Here is an 18,072-nt window from a genome sequence, read left to right as displayed (position 1 = left end):
TACCCTAATCTCCCCCCTTCCCATCCTCCATCCTCAAAGGGGGTAAGGCCTTCCTTGGGAAGTCAACATGGTCTGGCATACCAACTTGAGGCAGGACCAAGCCCCTTCCCTGAGTATCTCTTATACTGTCTCCCAGCACACATGCTGTGATCTGTCTCCTTGGGCTTAGCTCATAGTGGCTCAGTAGAAGATTTTCCTTCCTTCTTGATCAAACGCTTGATTGATTCCATAGACCCTGTGCAGGGCCTCGGCATACAACCATGCACGGCTCAGTCAGCAATAGGACATCAAATGTTTGTGGCTTCTTGGTTGTCTTTCTGATTCACTCTTCCAAGACAAGGGTTCCTCCAGCGACCCCTGAATAATATCTTGTCTCCATACACTCTTTCAACTGATGATGAGCTGTGGTGGATGGATGGCCTGGAAATCTTAGGTGAGGGAGATAGCTGGAGGAACATTAAGAAGCCTCTGGAAAAACAATCAGGTGGCTGCTTCATGCTCCCCCAAGACCCAAATGTGAGTGAGCTCTCACTAGATCAAGAGTCCCTTTAACAGAGTGTACTCCTGGTCCCCAACCTGTCTCTTGACAATTTTACCCATTGTAGCACGGAACTCTCTCCTGTAATTCCCGGTCCTGGGTGAGGAAGATGTGAAAACACTGGGGAGAGATGGAAATGATGTTGCCCGCTCTGACCTGTGGGTGGGTAAAGGATATCTTCTTCCCTTGATCCCTTTGAAAGAGTCACTTTCATATCAGAGTCATTTCTCGGGATGAAATACTAGAAATCATAAAAGAGCGGAGGAGGAAAATGACCTGATTGCTTTGTAAAGGATGGTTTATCGGATCAATGCCTCTTTGTCTTGTTACTCCGGGTTTCCCCAAATGGCCTGTAAGCGATTCTTCAGTCACAGCCTTCTCAGGCTCAATAGCTAGAACTCAGACATCTTGAAAGCTTTGGCCAGGCCATGAGCTGCTGTTGTTTACCAAACAAGGCTCCTCATCCCTCTGTGCTGATTTTGCTCAACAGCATTTTGTAAGTACTCCCTTTCCCCTTTTTATCAGGCCGAGATTCATCTTGATGCGTCCCCACAGCACCCTTGTCTGTACTGATGTTTAGCTCTTTCGGTTCCTTAACTGCTAACTCTTTGTTATTCTGGAATGTTCCATGTTGAATTATATAGCCCAAGAATCCATAGATCCATTTCCTGGTTCATCAACAGACAGTCCTCAGCATATTCTTGTATGATCGAAAGGCACGGGGAACCTGAAGAGGGGGAGCTCTGGTAAAAATCCCATTCATGAGGTTCCACCCCTATGACCTCACTGCCTCCCAAAGGCTCTAACCTCTGACATCACGTTCCTGGGGGTTAGGGTTGAAACATATGAAGTATGGTGGGGCATAAGCATTTAGTCTTTTGTGAAAACAGTTTAACTTGTTTGAAGCTAAGATGGATTGGTGCATGTCACCAGGAAGTTCTAGGGTCTAGTGTTCCCCTCAGGCGTGGCTGATCTAGAGTGCAAACCTTAGCACCAAGGCTCAATCTTTCTCTTCTCATGTGTCGTGGTTCTGCTGCTTCATTCTCTGGACATTACATGAGGTACTAGAGTTAGAGAAGGTTTCTAGGCCAGGGTTTCTCAGTGAGGATACTCCTAACAATTTGGGGTGGATAATTCGCTTGTGTGGCACCGTCCCATGTATTGTGGGACTTAGCGCCCCTGACTTCCAGGAATCAGATATCCATGTGCCAAAAGCTCTGCTGTATATTGAGATTACTGGATACACCTCCCATGTTTCCACATGGCGCCTGGCTGAGGCCACGGTTTAGGCTGACTTTGTACTCACAGTTGGGATCCAGGCAAAAATGGCCTGGTTGTCTCTCTGTCATTTAGTCTCCTTATTGGTTCTGGACAAAGAGTCTGATTGGCTCTGCTTGGATTGTCCTCCCCACTCTGGACCAATCATAGTGTTCATGTGCTAAAAGCTTTGTATCACCTTATTAGTCAATGTAGGTCATCTACTGTTATATAGAAAATTATCCCCAAACCTGGCAACTTAAAGCATTTATTTAAAGCAGTGGTTCCCAATCTTCCTAATGCTGCGACCCTTTAATACAATTCCTCATGTTGTGGTGACGAGAAAATGATTTCACTGGTACTTCATTACTGTAATTTTGCTACATATTATGAACCATAATATAAATATCTGATATGCAAATGGTCTTAGGTGATTCCTATGGAAGGATCATTTGACCCCAAAAGGAGATATGGTCCACAGGGTGACAACTGCTGACCTAAAGTTTCTGTGGGTCAGGAGCAGGAAGCATCATGTGGTTCTGGCTCCGGACTCCTCCTAAGCCTGTAGGCAAGTTGCCAATCAGGGCCGCCACGTTTCCGAGTGGAGGATCTATTTCAGTGCTAATGTGGTGACTGATTTAAGTTCTTGCCTGCCTGTTGGACAACTTGTCATGTGACCTCTTTCTAAGTTACTGAGGTTCCCTAGAACGACACATTCAAAAGCAAAGAGAGAAGGGAAGAGGAAAGAAAGGAATCAGGGGAACCCAAAATAGAAACTTCAGTCTTAATTAACGATTCTTGTTTTAAAGTGATATGCCGTTCTTTCTTCCATATTGCCCCAGTGGCTTGGACCCACTGCCCTGCACACTGTAGGCAGGAGCTGCATCAGGAGTCAGGGCCATTGGGCAGCTCTGCTGCTGCTTCCCTAAGACAATGAAGGCCAATCCTTGTTCCTTGTAATGCACAGACAAAAAGACCTACAGCTCGAGGAAGTCACAGAGTTATTTCCCAAAAGGAAAGTAGATGTCTACCAAAAGTGAGTATCAAAGTGAAACACAATACATAACTCATTCTCATGGTGGGGACTGGGTGAGTTCCAGAAAGTGAAACACTGTGGTTCATTTTTGTCTGTGGGATCATCACTTGTTCCTTAAGCATCCTATCTACTGTGGAATGAAGCCCCTGCTCAGCATTCTTATTTGAGCAGAGGTTTTCACAAGCAATTCAAACGTGAATTTATAGTGAGGTTTTGGCAGTCTTGGGAGGAGACCAATATTAGAGTGTTTGTCTCCTCTAAATCATGTCTGGCTGCCACTTCCAGTTGCTCCAAGCTTCTTCCTCCTGTGATACTCTTTTAAGTTTTGAATTTATAGCAGGGAAGTGGATGAACTATATCCTGATATTATTCTGGTGGCTCACAATGGTGCTCTGGAATCCAATGTCATATTCTGGCCTCTGTGGGCACCAGGAATGTACATTGTGCAAGATATATATGCAGCAAAACACTAAATAAATATATTTTTAATAAGTAGGTATTTTGACTTGTGCAATTGAAAGGATTTTCTAATGAGATCTTCAACATCTTTGAGTAGATGTTTTTCTTGTTAGGGATTAATGGCACACAGAGGAAAGATGGTTTTTTCTTCTTCTTCTTCACTCTTTGGTTGAAGAACTGCCAGCTGCTGAGCCATGCTGACACCCCACTGCTCGCAGTAATGAGAAGGCACTCTTTATCTTCCTTTCTCTGCTGAATGAAGCCTTCCAGGTACCACATCCCAACTCCGAAGACACCTGCTTGAAGACTGAGCCTCTGTGAAGTTTTCCCCTGAGCCTCTGAAAGTCTTGGTAACTGCTCAGAGTTTGAGTGACACAGGAGATGACCTCGGCAGTATTCTCCCTGAGGTTTAATCGTACAAACAGGAATTCCTGCAACAGACACCAACAGCAAATGCTGAGTGCGAGGACTTGTGCGCCTTAGCTCTGAAGGTACATCGGTTTCGAGGTCTCTCAGTAAAGGCGTCACCAAGATTTGTCAGTCTTTGTGTAGAGGGTACCAGACATAGGAAAGCCAGGCCTATAGAACTATGCCCTGGGCTTGGCAGTTGATTTTAAAAAGCAATTAGCCGTTCTTCCATGTAGATTTTGATCCTGACATTTCCCACCTGTCAATTTTCTGTGTCTGTAGCAGAATACCTGAGATGGGTCTCCTAACCTTCCTGCCTCTCCCTCACAAATGCTGGGATTATGTATGCGAGCAGACTCAACTTCCTTAAAAATTATTTTTCTTGGTGTGTGTGTGTGTGTGTGTGTGTGTGTGTGTGTGTGTGTATGTGTGTGTGTGGAGAGCTGGCAGATCAACCCAGCCTCTGCCATTACCTGTTACCTGCAGTTTTACCTAAGGAAGCTGCACATCCAGAAATTCTATGTGATCTTTTCCTGGAAGGTTTAGCTTCAGCAAAGCTTTGTAATACATCAGGCAGGCAATTTATACTCTCATTTGACCAGGCTTCTTCTCTTCCCTTTCCTTTTCTTTTTCTTTTGCTGAAGGAAGGAAGGTACTAATTATGAGATGAAGTCTGGAGGGAGGAGGCAGAATATGTGTCTGCTTAATAAGGCTTTGTTCTTTCTTTTTATCAGCTAGGTTTTTTGTCCTTTGTCTTCTTTTATAATTGAAGAATAATTTTGTCCCCTTTTTTTTTTTTGCCTTCTGTACAGATTTCAATGGAATAAAATTTCCAGGGTACTTGGTCCTCTGCCCTTTTCTCTCCTCCCAAAGCTCTCTTTCAATCATATCAAACCTGCTGCAGCCGGGCCTTTACAAACCAGCAAGGAACAGGATGGATGAGGGCCAATGCCCATCTGCCATTTCATGGTTTGGGGAGGCACACAGTGCAGACTTTGTTCTATATCCCCAAACACTGGTGTTGGGTGTTTTATGGACAGAATTTTTATGCTAAGAACCAATGGGCTTTCTTATCTCTCTCTGGCAAACAATACTAGAGTGTCATTGCTGAAGGGCCTGGAGGACCTGGAGGGGCTGGGGAGGGTCACACTGACAGCAATTGGCAATCCAGAAACCAGCAAACCCAGCCCCAAGTTCCAGGAAGTCTCATTCTGCAGAAGTAGGAGGGAGAGGCTTCCAACAGGATGCCACACAGAAGGTATCAGAGTGAAGCTTTAGGGCGCACAGGGAACTATTGAGTATCTTGGTGGGGATCCTTGTCTAGCCTGGACACTAAAAGCCAAGGCTAGACCCTTGTAAATGGTAGGCTGTGGAGCTCTAGAGCCACACTGATATTTGAGACTCACCCAGGAAAAGAAGACTGTGGGCATTGGGAGAGGCATGAGAACTCCAAAGTAGCCTGTGGCCACTTGGTGTGGCTTCTTTTTGCAGTTGGTTTCTGGAAAGCCCTACTTTGTCTTGCACTGGCTACTGAAGATGACTCAGGGGTGGTGCAGAGGCCAAAGCTGCTGAAAGAATCACATGCCGTCCTGAGCCTCCAGAGAAGCCTAGCTCTGGGAACTCTGCTCAGTATGGACTGGAGCATGACCCTGAAGTCCCTCCACACTGGGGACTGATTGGATGGAATTCCCCCACCTTCCCTGGAAGCCAGGACTAGAGCATAGCCATTGTTTAGGACTTTCAATGCTGTAGACATTTTCCCTTTGTCCCTTTGGCTGTTTTCTAAGTGACAGCTGTAAGTGCTACTCAAGCTGCTGGATCTTTGGCCCCAACTGTGATTTGCCGAAGAATGATGCAGAAGTGCCTTCCCTCACCCACTCAGGGCTCTTGATTCATGTCATGTCAGTGAGCTCACCCCTCATGACTGGCACACTAGCAAGCTTACTCTAATAACTTTTATGGCAAAGGCAGAAATGACAGACCAGCCTAAATTGCCACGTCATTTGTAACTTGCCTATTGTGGACAGCCACCCACTATTTACCGCTGCTTTGCCTGTGGTGCTTAGCTTGGCACTGCCACCAGCAGCCATGTAGCCTCTGGTGCTCTTTCGGACCCTGACCTCACCCCAGCCTGCCTTCATGTAGCTTATAGCTAAGAAAATCTATCGTTCTTTCCAGAACACTCTTTGAGGCTTACTATTCATTCTGTCATTTGTGTGTATGTGTGTGTTTGCTCGTACGTGTGTGTGTGCATGCACATGTGTGTATAAACCACTGTGCAAGTGTGGATATCAGTGGATGACTTGTAAGAATCAGTTCTCTCCTTCCACCATGTGGGTCTTGGGGATTGAACTCAGGTCATCAGGCTTGGCAGCAAGTGCCTACCCACTGAGCAATCTCTCTGACTCCCATTCTCTGGTCTTACTCGAGGTGTTTTCTCCCCTGCACTGTATCCTCTTTGACAACTAAAATAACATCTTTCTTTAAGAAGCAATGCAGACACTCTTGTCTCAGTGAAACCAGCAGTGACTGGTGTCAGACATGATTCTGGAGTAGCTACGAGTTTCTTAACCCTTGTCTTCCTGTCCATCCCTGACCAAGGCAAATACACTTATTTTTATGTGTGTCTCAACTTTGTGGGCCAATGTTTGTTCAACCACAAGAGTCTACAATATTCTGAGCACTGTGATAGAATCTGTGATAGACAGAATGAATAAGAGACTGAATACACTTGAGCATATCAAAAAGCCAAGGTTCAAACAGGTAAACATGTAACTAGAGTGAAATATGAGAAACTCAAGAACAGGATTCTGGGAGTGATGTGGGTTCCCCCTCTGTATGCAATGAAAATGTTTTATTACCATTGGTTAATACGAAGCTGCTTTAACCTATTTCAGGGCAGAATAGAGGTAGGTGAGAAAACTAAACTGAACGCAGAGTCAGGCAGATGCCATGTGACTGCTCAAGAAACAAGAGGTAACAAACCACAAGCCTTGTGGTAAAATATAAAATAAATAATAGAAATGGGTTAATTTAAGATGTAAGAGCTATCTAGGAATATGCTTGAGCCATTGGTCAGTGTTGTAATTAATATAGTTTTTGTGTGATTATTTGGGACTAGGTGGCCGGGGCAACCAGACTAAAAGAATTCTGGGAAGAGGAAAGGCAAAGAGACACTGTCACCAGCCAGACAAAGAGGAAGTAAGATGAGGATGCTGACTGAGAAAAAGTACCAAGTTACATGGCTAAACATAGACAAGAATTATGGGTTAATTTAAGTTGTAAGAGCTAGTTAGAAATACACCTGAGCCATTGGCCAAGCACTGTTGTAATTAATAAAGGTTCTGTGTGATTATTTGGGTCTGGGTGGCTGGGAAACAAAAGTACAGTTTCAGTTTACATGGGAGTGTGTGCAGGTGGGCATGTCCAAGGGATGGTCAGAAGAACTGTGTAGGGCTATTATGGGATAGCAAGCAAGCTGTCAAACATTATTGATCCTAGATGGTAAGGTGACTTATGGGCCAGAATACTTTGCAGACATTGGGAAATCATGAGACACTGTGTAATAGTCTTGGGTAGGTTCTGTACTTAATAGAGTCTCCATTGCCTTGAGCACTTCCTAGCCCTATATCAATAACAAGTATTAATGTTTTCAGGATAATAAATATTTAATTTTAAATAGAGAATTTCATATATGCATAAAATGTGCTTTGATCAACTCTATCTTCATTTTCTTCTGTCCAGTTTCTTCCCCACATCTTTTCCTCCCAATTTTATGTGCTTAAGACAAACAAACAAAAACACACAGTTCTCCACTGAATTACCACCCCCAGCTATGGCTGGCAGCACAGAGAACACCCAGAGCTATTGAAGTTTGCAGGAGCTAAGAAGTGTGCACAGGTCCAGGATCCATGCCTGGGAGGTATGGCTTACTTCCACACCACACTGGTTACTTTGGCTAAGGATCCTGACTAGACCAGGCCAGGCTTGGAGTCTGGAGGGTACTCAGAGGAGATGGGCTTGTGGGTGGCTGGAGAAGCAAAGGCAAGGGAAGTGAGGCAGGACCGAGAGTTGTCCTGGTATCATGTAGACTTTCTTAAATTAGCTGTGAGGAGAGGAAATGGGAAAGAGTAGCCAAAAAGTCAGCAGCCAGACTTTTCCATACCATCTGTGAAGGGAAATAGAGAGCTGCCAAGAACAACCATGTGCCAGAGTTAATTGGTAGAGCTAAAAAGTGGAAGCTATAAAGCATCCTACTAAACCAAGGGGCTCGCCCTTTTCTCCTCCCCTCCCTCTCCCCTCCCATTCCCTTCTCATCTACCCCTTCTCTTCCTTCCTCCTCCCTCCTCTTCTCTACCTTCTCTCCCCTCCCCCATCTCCTACCACGTTGCTCTGTGTAACCCTCCCCCATCTCCTACCAGGCCTGCTACTGCTCTGTGTAACCTCAGAGCAATGATGCTACAGAGAAAGCACCTACGAGCAAGTGAACCTCGATTAAGCTGAAAACATTGGTGATATAATGGAAGGAGACACGGACCTTGGAGGAGTTTGATTTTTTTTTTTTAAAGTCTCGGTACAAATTGCATTCCTAATTTGTTTATTTTGTTTTGTTTTAATATTTTCATACATTTTAGTGGTTCTTTCCCAGTAGGAATTGATTGTTTCTTATGTGTTACAGCAAAACACAAGAGTCTCATTTTAATTATAGTTTCACATAATTTTTGCAATGCCTCAAATATTTCTTACAGTACTTTAGCACACTGAAAATTTTTCTTTCCTATATTTAATTTAATGTATATGTTTTCTTTTATTTTTGAGATTATAATATATTTATATCATATCTCCTCCCTTTCCTCCCTCCTCCAAACCCTTCCATATACCTCTTCTCACGCTCTTTCAAATGGCTTCTTTTTGCATTGTTATTACATGTATGCATGTATATATACACACACATATATTCTTAAATCCAACCTGCTCAATATGTATGATGTTTCTCAGATGTATATTTTTGGCACTGACCATTTTGATAGCAGTTGGTGTGCTCTTGCCTAGGGAAGTCTATGGCTTCTTCCCTCAGCGTTCATTAGTTGTTTACAGTTCCCTGTGAAGGGCTGAGGTCCCCTGTGTTTCCCCTGTCCACTCTGGCAGGTCTGTTGGTGTTGTCTTCAGCACTTGTTTAAGCCATCATGTTGGTGAGACTTTAAGAGTGCAGCTTCTGACATTACTAGGAGCCTTCCTAATTAGTAACAGCTATTTAAGGGACCTCATTTTAAAGAGATAACATCGTGTTTTTTTTTTTTTTTCTTAGTTCCTTGTTATTACTTGTGTTGAGCAGGGCTTTGTTTTGGGTCTTTAACCCAAACAGACAGTCAGCAGACGAAGTAAATGCTACACCCCTTGGAAGATTGAAAATGCTTTAGGTGAGGCCTGGTTTTGAACATGTTGAAAGCGCCTCAGAGGCCTTAGAGGATGGACTTCTCTGGGGTGAAATGTTTCTATCATATTCTAAGCTGCTGAGGGATCTGGGTCCCTGAGGAGTTGACTGTCTGAGCAAGGACAGGGATCAGTGTTCTCAATGTCATGATCTGGCTAGACTTCTTCCTCCACTCCCTCCTCCTCTGCCCTCCCCTGCTTCCCCCTCTCCCTTCCCCTCTGCCTTCCCCTGCTTCCCCCTCTCCCTTCCCCTCTGCCCTCCCTTGCTTCCCCCACTCCCTTTTCCTCTGCCCTCCCCTTTTTCTTCTCCTCCCCTCTGCCCTCCCCTGCTTCTTCCATTCTCTTCTCCTCTTCCCTCCCCTCTCTATTTTTCTTTCTCCCCATCTGCTATATATTAGGGTACTCTACTAGACCTTGGAACCTCCTCCACCTCTTTATTCTCTTTTCTTTCTCCCACTTCTTCTTCACTCAAGGCCCACGAGCACAGGAAGGGATCATTTTTCTTAACAAGTGCCTCTGTAGTGTGTCTGCTTCTCTGGGGATGGGGGAGGCGTCTCCACTCATTGCAGAATAACTCTCTAATAGGATTTTGGTTATGAGACTCATAAATCCCAGACCACCTTCTGGAATGGAAGGGTTTATGACTTCAAGGATCTAAATATTTTACATAATTAAAATGTTTTCAATGTTCTCACCAAGGGCAGATTTGTAAATCTCAGATGATTATCTCTTAGCGAGGTTTTCTGTCTGTTGGTTTTTCTTTTTGTGGAAGCCTCGGAACAAACCTGCCTGGGCTCGAGGTTGGAGAGACATGGTTCTTTGGGCAGCTGTGCTCTCTCCATCTGTGTGACCCAGGGCAGGCCTAAGGAGAAGTGTAGCCATGAGCAACGTGTAGAAATCCTACTCACGCCCAGAGCAGCCTAGCTCCCCGCTTCTTCCAGGTCTTCACTGGAGCTTCCTTACACATTAAATATAGACTGAAAATTAATGAATGGGTCACACTGTGATAAAGAGCCGGATGACAGATAAGGTGGTTTCACAATGACGACAGCAGTGGGCAGAGGGGGGGGGTGTCTTGGGAATTCAGGGAAAGCTTGGGCCACTGACTTCAGTATACTGGTGATCACAGGATCACTGGACGGTAGCCAAGTAGAAGGAGGTACTTGTATGTCCAGTGAATTCATGCAGCACTTCCTCAGCTTTTTAAGTGTCTCCTGATCACATTATTGCCCGTATGATACTCATGTGTGTACATATATGTGCAGGTGCATGCATGTACATGTGTGTACATATATGTGCAGGTACATGCATGTACATGTGTGTGGAGGCTAGAGGTTGTCCTCAGGACAACTCACTCTTTCTTGGGTGTGTGCAATTCTACTTTTTGTGAGGTATGCAGGGTCCCTTATTAACTGTGAACTTTTTAGCATGGAGGACAAGTGAACCCCAGGGATCTGCCTGTTCCCACCTCCCCAGGGCTGAGAATCCAAGATCCTGGGTACCCACATGGAGGAGGTTGAAAAGCAACTCCCTCAGGTTGCCCTCTGACCTCCACATGCATGCTGTGGCATACACACTCCCCAGAAGTTGTGGGAATGAAAACACTTAGCATAGATGCATCTCTAAGTTTGGGAGGTAGCTCACCTTTGGTATGCAGCAGAGACCCTTGATACTGTGGCAGCCATGAACATCTGTGGTGTTTTAAAAGAAAATGGCCTCAAAGGGAGTAGCATATTAGGAGGTGTGGCCTTATTGGAGTAGATGTGGTCTTGTTGGAGGAAGTGTGTCACTGTGGAAGCAGGCTTTGAGGTCTCATATATGCTCAAGCCACACCCAATGAGGCAGTTCACTTCTTGTTGTCTGCAAGATATAGAACTCTCAGCTCCTTTTCCAGCACCATGACTGTCTGCACACTGCCATATCCTTCCATGATGATAACAGACTCAACCTCTGACACTGTGAAGCCACCCCAAGTCAATGTTTTCCTTTATAAGAGTTGCCATTATCAAGGTGTCACTTCACAGCAATAGAAACCCTAGCTAAGACACCATTTGTACAAGGGAATTCAAGCACCGTAAGAGTTTCCTGATTCTCAGAGGCAGCATTGATGATAAGAAGGCTTAGCATTTTTATAGCCTTTCCAAATGTCTACAGTACTTTCGATTGCTCTCTAGAGAACTGTGCTCACTCAAGGAACTCCAGGAGACACAGGTCTCGAGTTCCTGACAATTGATTTTCCTATTTTAAGGAGAAAGGGCTGGCTGTCTCTTTGCAAACATTGATGCTTCTGTTGCCCGCTGTCAAACTGGGGCACAGAGTTGCTACAAAGCCTTGCTAGGGCACCAGCTCTGTCCTCTTCATCTGCAGTCTGCAGATGACCTTTGCCAAAAACACAGGGAGGAGTGGAGTGTGCTGCAGCCAGGCCATCTTGTATGGAGCAGGAGGTGCTGGATTTGGACCTTTAAGAGACAACTTCCCTATGAAGCTTGGGGTGCTTCTCCAGACTCTGGACAGTTCATCACGCCACCATCACTTTGCTCTCTGGGTGAATCAAATGGTACCCTCTCCACAAAGCTCTACCCGCAATGAATCTGCGAATATATTTCCCTTAGATGAAGAATTCTTTCAGATATAAGTTAATAATCTCGTGGTTACATAATTCCCTAAGTCCAATGGTAAGTGTTCTTATAAGAGTCTGAAGATAAGGCATAGACACACAGAGGAGAAGGCTGTGTGGACAGAGAAGCAGAGACTAGAGTGATGCAGCCAAGGATGGCCAGAGCCACCAGTGCAGGAAGGGCAACAAAAGAGCATGCTCCAGAGCCTTTGGGTAGTATGGCCCTGCTTACAACAGTTGTAACATGAGGGCTTGCTTGTTGGGGTTTCTGTCCTGACCAGTTCCCACAGCCTGTAAGCCCCAAAGAAATTACACAGAGGTCTATATTAATGATAAACTGATTGGCCCATTAGCTCAGGCTTCTTATTAACTCTTATAACTTATATTAACCCATTATTCTTATCTATGTTAGCCACATGGCTCAGTCCCTTTTTCAGCGGGGAAGGTCATATCCTGTTTCTTTGGTGTCTGGACAGGACTGGGTAGGAATGGGCTTCCTCCTTCCCAGAATTCTCCTGTTCTCCTTGACCCACCTCTACTTCCTGTCTGGTTGTCTCGCCTATACTTCCTGCCTGGCTACTGGCTAATTAGCGTTTATTTAAAACATAATTGACAGAATATAGACAATTCTCCCGCACCAAACAATGAGAAAGATTTCTGCTCCCTAGAGCTCCCAAATACAGACACACATACAAACAGACAGACACACAGACATACATACCACACACAAATATACACTAGACACACAGACACTGTATGTATAGATACACAGACAGACACACACACACAAAGGAACCTGTTAATAAAAATGGCAGCACAGGAAGAACCCATAGGAAAGGGAAACACGGGACTGCTCCTGTGCACTGAGAAGCCACTTGTCCCCTCCTTGAGAGAGAAAGCACTGGAACTAATGTGTCCCCGCAGCTCTCTCTCTGTCTCTCTACGGGGTTAGAGAGTGGCTGGTGGCTTGATTCAGCTGCTTGGAGCCTTCCTCCATTTGTATTCCCACCGCATGCCTCTTCCCATCACAGAGGGACTCGCAGAGCAAAGCTTGACATTTTCCAGTTCTTGAGTCTGTGCCCAGAATCAACAACCCTCACCAGGAAGAGGGAGCAGATCTCTAAGACCTCAGAGCAGAATTTCTCTGGCTGCCTGGCCGTGGCTTCCCCTTCCTGCACCTGAAGCTGGTGCTGGCATCTCAAGACCCCAGTGGTGGCGAAAGAGTGGTCCCAGGGTAGAATGGCAAATACAGGCATCCTGTCACCCCACAGCTTCTGCACCCTCAGACTCCACCAGCTGCAGATCAAAAAGAGTTCCAAACGATTCATCGGAGCTGAATGTCTTCTATAGGCCTTCTCCTTGTTGAACCAGACAGTCTCACAACCGTTCATGTAGCATTTATGTTGTAGTAGACATGATAGTCATCTAGAGGTGAATTAAAGTACGTGAGAGGCTGGGTGTGGTGAGAATGCCTGTAATCCCAACGGTTGAGTGGCCGAGTAGTGGGGGGGGGGGTTGCTGTGAGTTAGTGATCAGCCTGAACTGTATAGAAAGATCCTGTCTCAAAAACAAATGGGAGAAAACACTCCCTAAAACCAAACAGATTGTCAACAATAACAACAAATAAAATGTCTCCAGGAAAGCCGGGCGATGGTGGCGCACGCCTTTAATCCTAACACTCGGGAGGCAGAGCCAGGTGGATCTCTGTGAGTTCAAGACCAGCCTGGTCTACAGAGCTAATTCCAGGACAGGCTCCAAAGCCACAGAGAAACCCTGTCTCGAAAAAGCAAAAAAAAAAAAAAAAAAAAAAAGTCTCCAGGAGGGTGTATATAGAACCCCCCCCCCCCCCCCCCCGGTGAATCCTATGGCTTTTGTGTAAGGACTTAGAATTTCTGTATCCTTGGGGTCCTGAAATCAATCAGTTCCTCATAGGCACCCAGCATGTCTGTATTGATTCAGATTTAGTGATGTTAGGAGAGTCCAGTCAGTCTGTCCCTTTTGCTCAGGACTGCAAACCTTAACAATGGCAAAATGTGGTTTAGGGAATGGTTTGGTATTTGCTTTCTGGCCATTTTTTAACTTTTAATATTTTTTTTATGATTTCCTTGAGACCCACATGGCTTCACAATGACACCCTTATCCACAGAAAGATTCACATTACGTACGTGTGGGAAAGTTGCCCCAGTGTAGCTGAGGTAACTTGTGTGTGGTATGAGCTGGGGTGGTGCCGGGAAGGCCAGAAACAGCTGCCCCCCATCGCTGCATTTCTCTCCCATTCTTTCCACCCCTGTCCAGTGCCATGGGTTTCCTAGTCCGTTTGAGGTCTTCATAAGCAGTCTCATTTAGGTTTATGGAGTCTAGACTAAGCTATTATCAAAGCCTTGCGACCTTTGTGCTCAGAAAGCTATAGGCCAGGTCAGGCACCTGTCTCTGAGTCGGTCTTCCAGAATCCCAGGAGTGACCTCATTCTTGAAGAAGCTCCTGGAAGCTCCTCTTGCCTAATTTTAGGCATGTCCTCTTTTTCTCCTGATGGAAGAGGGAACACACAACCCTCCAGACTCTAAGAAATTCCCACTTGGACTTTTAGCTCTAACTATTTTTACTCTGTGTGCATCCCCTGCGGGCAGTGCCAGGCATGAGTCACACACTTGCTTTGGGGCTCTCTCCAGATGGGAAGGCTCTTTCCATGGAGCGTGCTGTGCTGTTTGAAGAGGACTTACCCAATGAGCCTGCCTCAGGAGTGCTCAAGCTCTCCATCCCTCACCTACCCCTTCTGCTTGCTCCCTGGTACCCCTGTGGTCCTTGAGGGGACAATGGAGCTCCAGGCATAGGGCTTTCTTGTAAAATCTGCCGAGTCAGCATCAATATTATCTTCATCCACTCTGGTTGCCATGACACCTTGCGAGAGAGGGCGTAAAAAGGATCAGATCTACGGCAAGAGGAATAACTGAAGTCTCTTACTGCCAATGATGCTGGTAGATGGGGTACCAGTGTGCTCCTTCAGTGAAGATGCCGGAAGCACCCTGAGGAGCTCCACTCTAGCAGCAACAGTACCCTCCCCCACTGCCATCAGGTCCATATGAGGTAAGGCTTATTCCTCCTACTAACAGTATTTTGACTCCTGTCCTTAATGTCCTGGGTTCACCTTTCCTTTCATTGACAAAAGAATCTTGAAAATTTAGCTTGAAGGAGGAATGACATGTCTTGGCTCACAGTTTCAGAGGTTTTAATCTGTGATAGCTTGGCCTCGTTGCTGTGAGCTTGTTGACTGTGTAAGGGTCAGACCATCATGACGGAGGTAGTAAATCAGAGGTGCTTGCCATAGGTTGACTTTGAAGGAAAGGGACGCTTGGGATCAAGATATAACCTTCAGAGGCATGAATGCCTCTGGAGAACTCCTCCCTCCAACCAAGCCTTACCTCCCACTAGTCCGTTTGTTTGTGAGTTCATCAGTCAATGAGGTAATACATTGGCAAAGTTAGAGCTTGCTTGGTCCAATTATCTCCCAGAAGCCTATCAGCTAGGCATCAGTCCTTTAATGCATGAACCTTTGGAAGACATTTGGGTTCAAATCATAGGGGGTCAAGATATGAAATTTGGTCAGATTCCTGTTTCAAGATGGGCAATTCCTTTCTGATTTACATCAGAGGAGAATTGCTTTATCCCACTTATGAGGGAAGTCACATGGGAAGGAGAATGAGAAGAGGGAAGTGTTTGAAGTAAAGGGAGGAGTTTGAGTCCCTCTTGACTGCGTAAGGGAATGAATGTCCCTCTGGGAACAATTGGTTGCATTTGAGCAGAGTGTAGCATACAGATGGGACACTAGGGGTGGAAAGTGGTAGCAAGAGGAGAGATTAAAGGACCAAGGCAAGAACCGTCTGAATCTATTGGTTCTGCCAGAGTCTGAGGTTTATTCTTAAGGCAATGGGAATGGTGACAAGATTTAAGGTGGGCAATTAACGGCGTCAGCTCAATGTTTTGGAACAAGGGCTCTGATTGCCTCTCAGGGAAAAATGTAACAGGTCCAGGCAAGCTCACAGCGGGGAGATCAGGTAGGAGGCTATGGCTGAAGTCCAGGGAGGAACGATGAGCTTGGACAGAGGCCATGACAAGAGACAGGAGATGAGTCAGCCAGGCCTCTGTGGAGGCAAGAGGTAGAAAAGAGAGGAGTCAGTCTTGAACTATGGGTTGCTTGGCTTGGGGAGCCCAAGAGGGGCATAGCCCTCCACTCTGTCACAGAAGGGTCTGGACTTCCCCTATCCCTGGATAGGCACAACCTCCTCCCTGGCCCTGGATTCTCAAGGGAACAGCACATCCATGAGATAGTTCCCAAGACTGGCTGTCCCTTCTTTTAAAGACAGTCCAGTGGATGCACCCACCCCAGAGACTGAACATGGCAGTATTTCAGGGTGACTTCATAATTGTCATGTTCCATGGGTAAAAGAGCTCCTATAAGCTGTTGCTTCTATGCCTTTTGGAACAGAAAGAAAAATTGAGATGTTTCCACCTTGATTTTGCCCGTATCTGACCTGCTATTTGAGGACATTGAACCCAACAAATGTCTAATTGTATTGGACCAACATAGGTCTTGCTTAGTTTTTTTTTTCTTTCTTCTTTGTTCTCTTTGCCTGTTTACAGCACTCAAAGTTTAACGATCTAACAGACCAAAGAAAATACCACCCATGACAGACCACTAAATAGCCATCCTATTATTTCTTCCTGGCAGCATGGGAAAGCATATTTCCAAATACCACTGAAATGAGGCTGTGGCCACGTGACTGGGTTTGGTCAATGTTACACAGCTAGAAAAGATGTCACGTGACTTCTGGACCTGGCATGAGTTCCTGCACTCAACGGGTTTTGCTCTCTCTTTCCTCCTGTGGTAACACTGAAGGCCACATGTGAAAGAGGGTGGCAATCCAAGATGGAAGCTGTTTAGATAGAGTACTGAGTCATCTCTTGGAAGAGAGCCACTAATCAGCTTTGTCTGCAGTTTGAGCAAGTAGTAAACTTAAAGCGTGTCAGGCCTGAGAAGCTGAGGGTTATTTATGTAGGGCTTGCTATCTCAACTAAGACACTTGGTCAGCAGTAAAGCAAAGATTTCCTCTAGGATCATGCAACTGTCTACACTGGTGCTCACTGTCTAGAGCCTGGCATTGTCCCGAGAAGACAGACAGCATAGCAAACACAACAATCTATGACGAAGCATGTCAGCTTCTTGTCGCAGTATTTCAAAAGAGACTACAGATGTCTGAGGGAGTATATGTATATGTACGTACATGTACACATTTTATGGATAAATCTTGAAGCATTTGCTGATAAACACACACTTTGGGGGAAAAGTCCTATTTCCTAAATCATAGCAAAGAGAAATAAGGTAGACCTGGGTATGGCGACCCGTGTGCTTGTGAGACTGAGACAGGAATATTGCCATACATTTGAGGCTAGTGTGGGTTACACAGCGAGATGTTGTGTCAAAAGAAAAATAAAATAGAAGAGAGGAAAGGAGGAATGATGAGAGAGAGAGAGAGAGAGAGAGAGAGAGAGAAGAAAATAAGCAGAAAGAAAGAGAAAGGAAGGTCAAATGAAGACAGAATTCTTCATGCTTCCAAACAGGGTTGTTTTTATTGAGTTAGAGGATAAAAATGATGCTCCATGGGATGTGTCTTCAAGCTCCCCCAGTCCCGTCTCAGCGCTTGTCTTTGAGGAGCGAGAGCACCTTTTGTTAGATCTCAGCATTCATTGCCATCTCCAAGGGGACAGCTGGTACTTTCCCTCTCCAGATCAAAGGCCACTGTGTAGGCGGTAGACACTCAAACCTCAGGATGTCTTTGAGCTAAGAATGAACTCCGGAGAAAGTCAAAACACTGTGTGGAAACAAGAGCTGCGGGGTAGGAGGCTCGCGGTGTCCTCTCTGAAGGCTTCTATTCCGCTGAGGAGGAGAATGAAGAGAGGAGAACCAAGGTCTAGGATGACGCACCACAGCCACAGAGAGAAAAACGCGTCACGGAGAACAGGGCCCTTAAAAATGTCCCTTGGATATCCAAACACCCCCTGACAGTTTATGGCCTACGCTTCAGCAGCTGAGAGAAGCAGAGGTGAGGCTGAGGGACACAAAGAGGGGGATGGTGGCTGGGCAGATAGGGACAGAAACAGGAGGAGGAAAGGGCAATGAGACATGTTTACAGAAGTGTTCCCTCTACCAGCATGTCACATACACACTCACAGTTGGGAATGTCCAAGGACCCATATCATGGCCTTCTTGATGGCAAACTCTCAAGGTCACATAGATATCACATGTGTTTTCTAGTCTCTCTCCCTCTA

General features: G+C 45.6%; 1 protein-coding gene across 2 annotated transcripts in view; it reads left to right on the top strand.

Annotated features, from left to right (window-relative positions):
* The window catches only part of Cd83 (CD83 molecule), a 173,087-nt gene that overhangs the window by 74,908 nt on the left and 80,107 nt on the right, over positions 1-18,072 (top strand). The window contains exon 1 of one of the 2 annotated variants that reach the window (XM_041632794.1): positions 14,587-14,832. The exons of the other annotated variant lie outside the window; for it this stretch is intronic. The gene's annotated coding sequence lies outside the window, so the exon portion shown is untranslated. Of the gene's footprint in view, positions 1-14,586; positions 14,833-18,072 lie in introns of those variants that run through there. 2 annotated transcript variants of the gene reach the window in all.

This window comes from Microtus oregoni, unplaced genomic scaffold, assembly GCF_018167655.1.
Source record: "Microtus oregoni isolate MIOR12 unplaced genomic scaffold, Mior012 000042F_ref0000377, whole genome shotgun sequence".
Classification (NCBI taxonomy): Eukaryota; Metazoa; Chordata; class Mammalia; order Rodentia; family Cricetidae; genus Microtus; species Microtus oregoni.
Note: the sequence above shows the minus strand (reverse complement) of the source record. Positions and strands in the feature narration are given on the sequence as shown.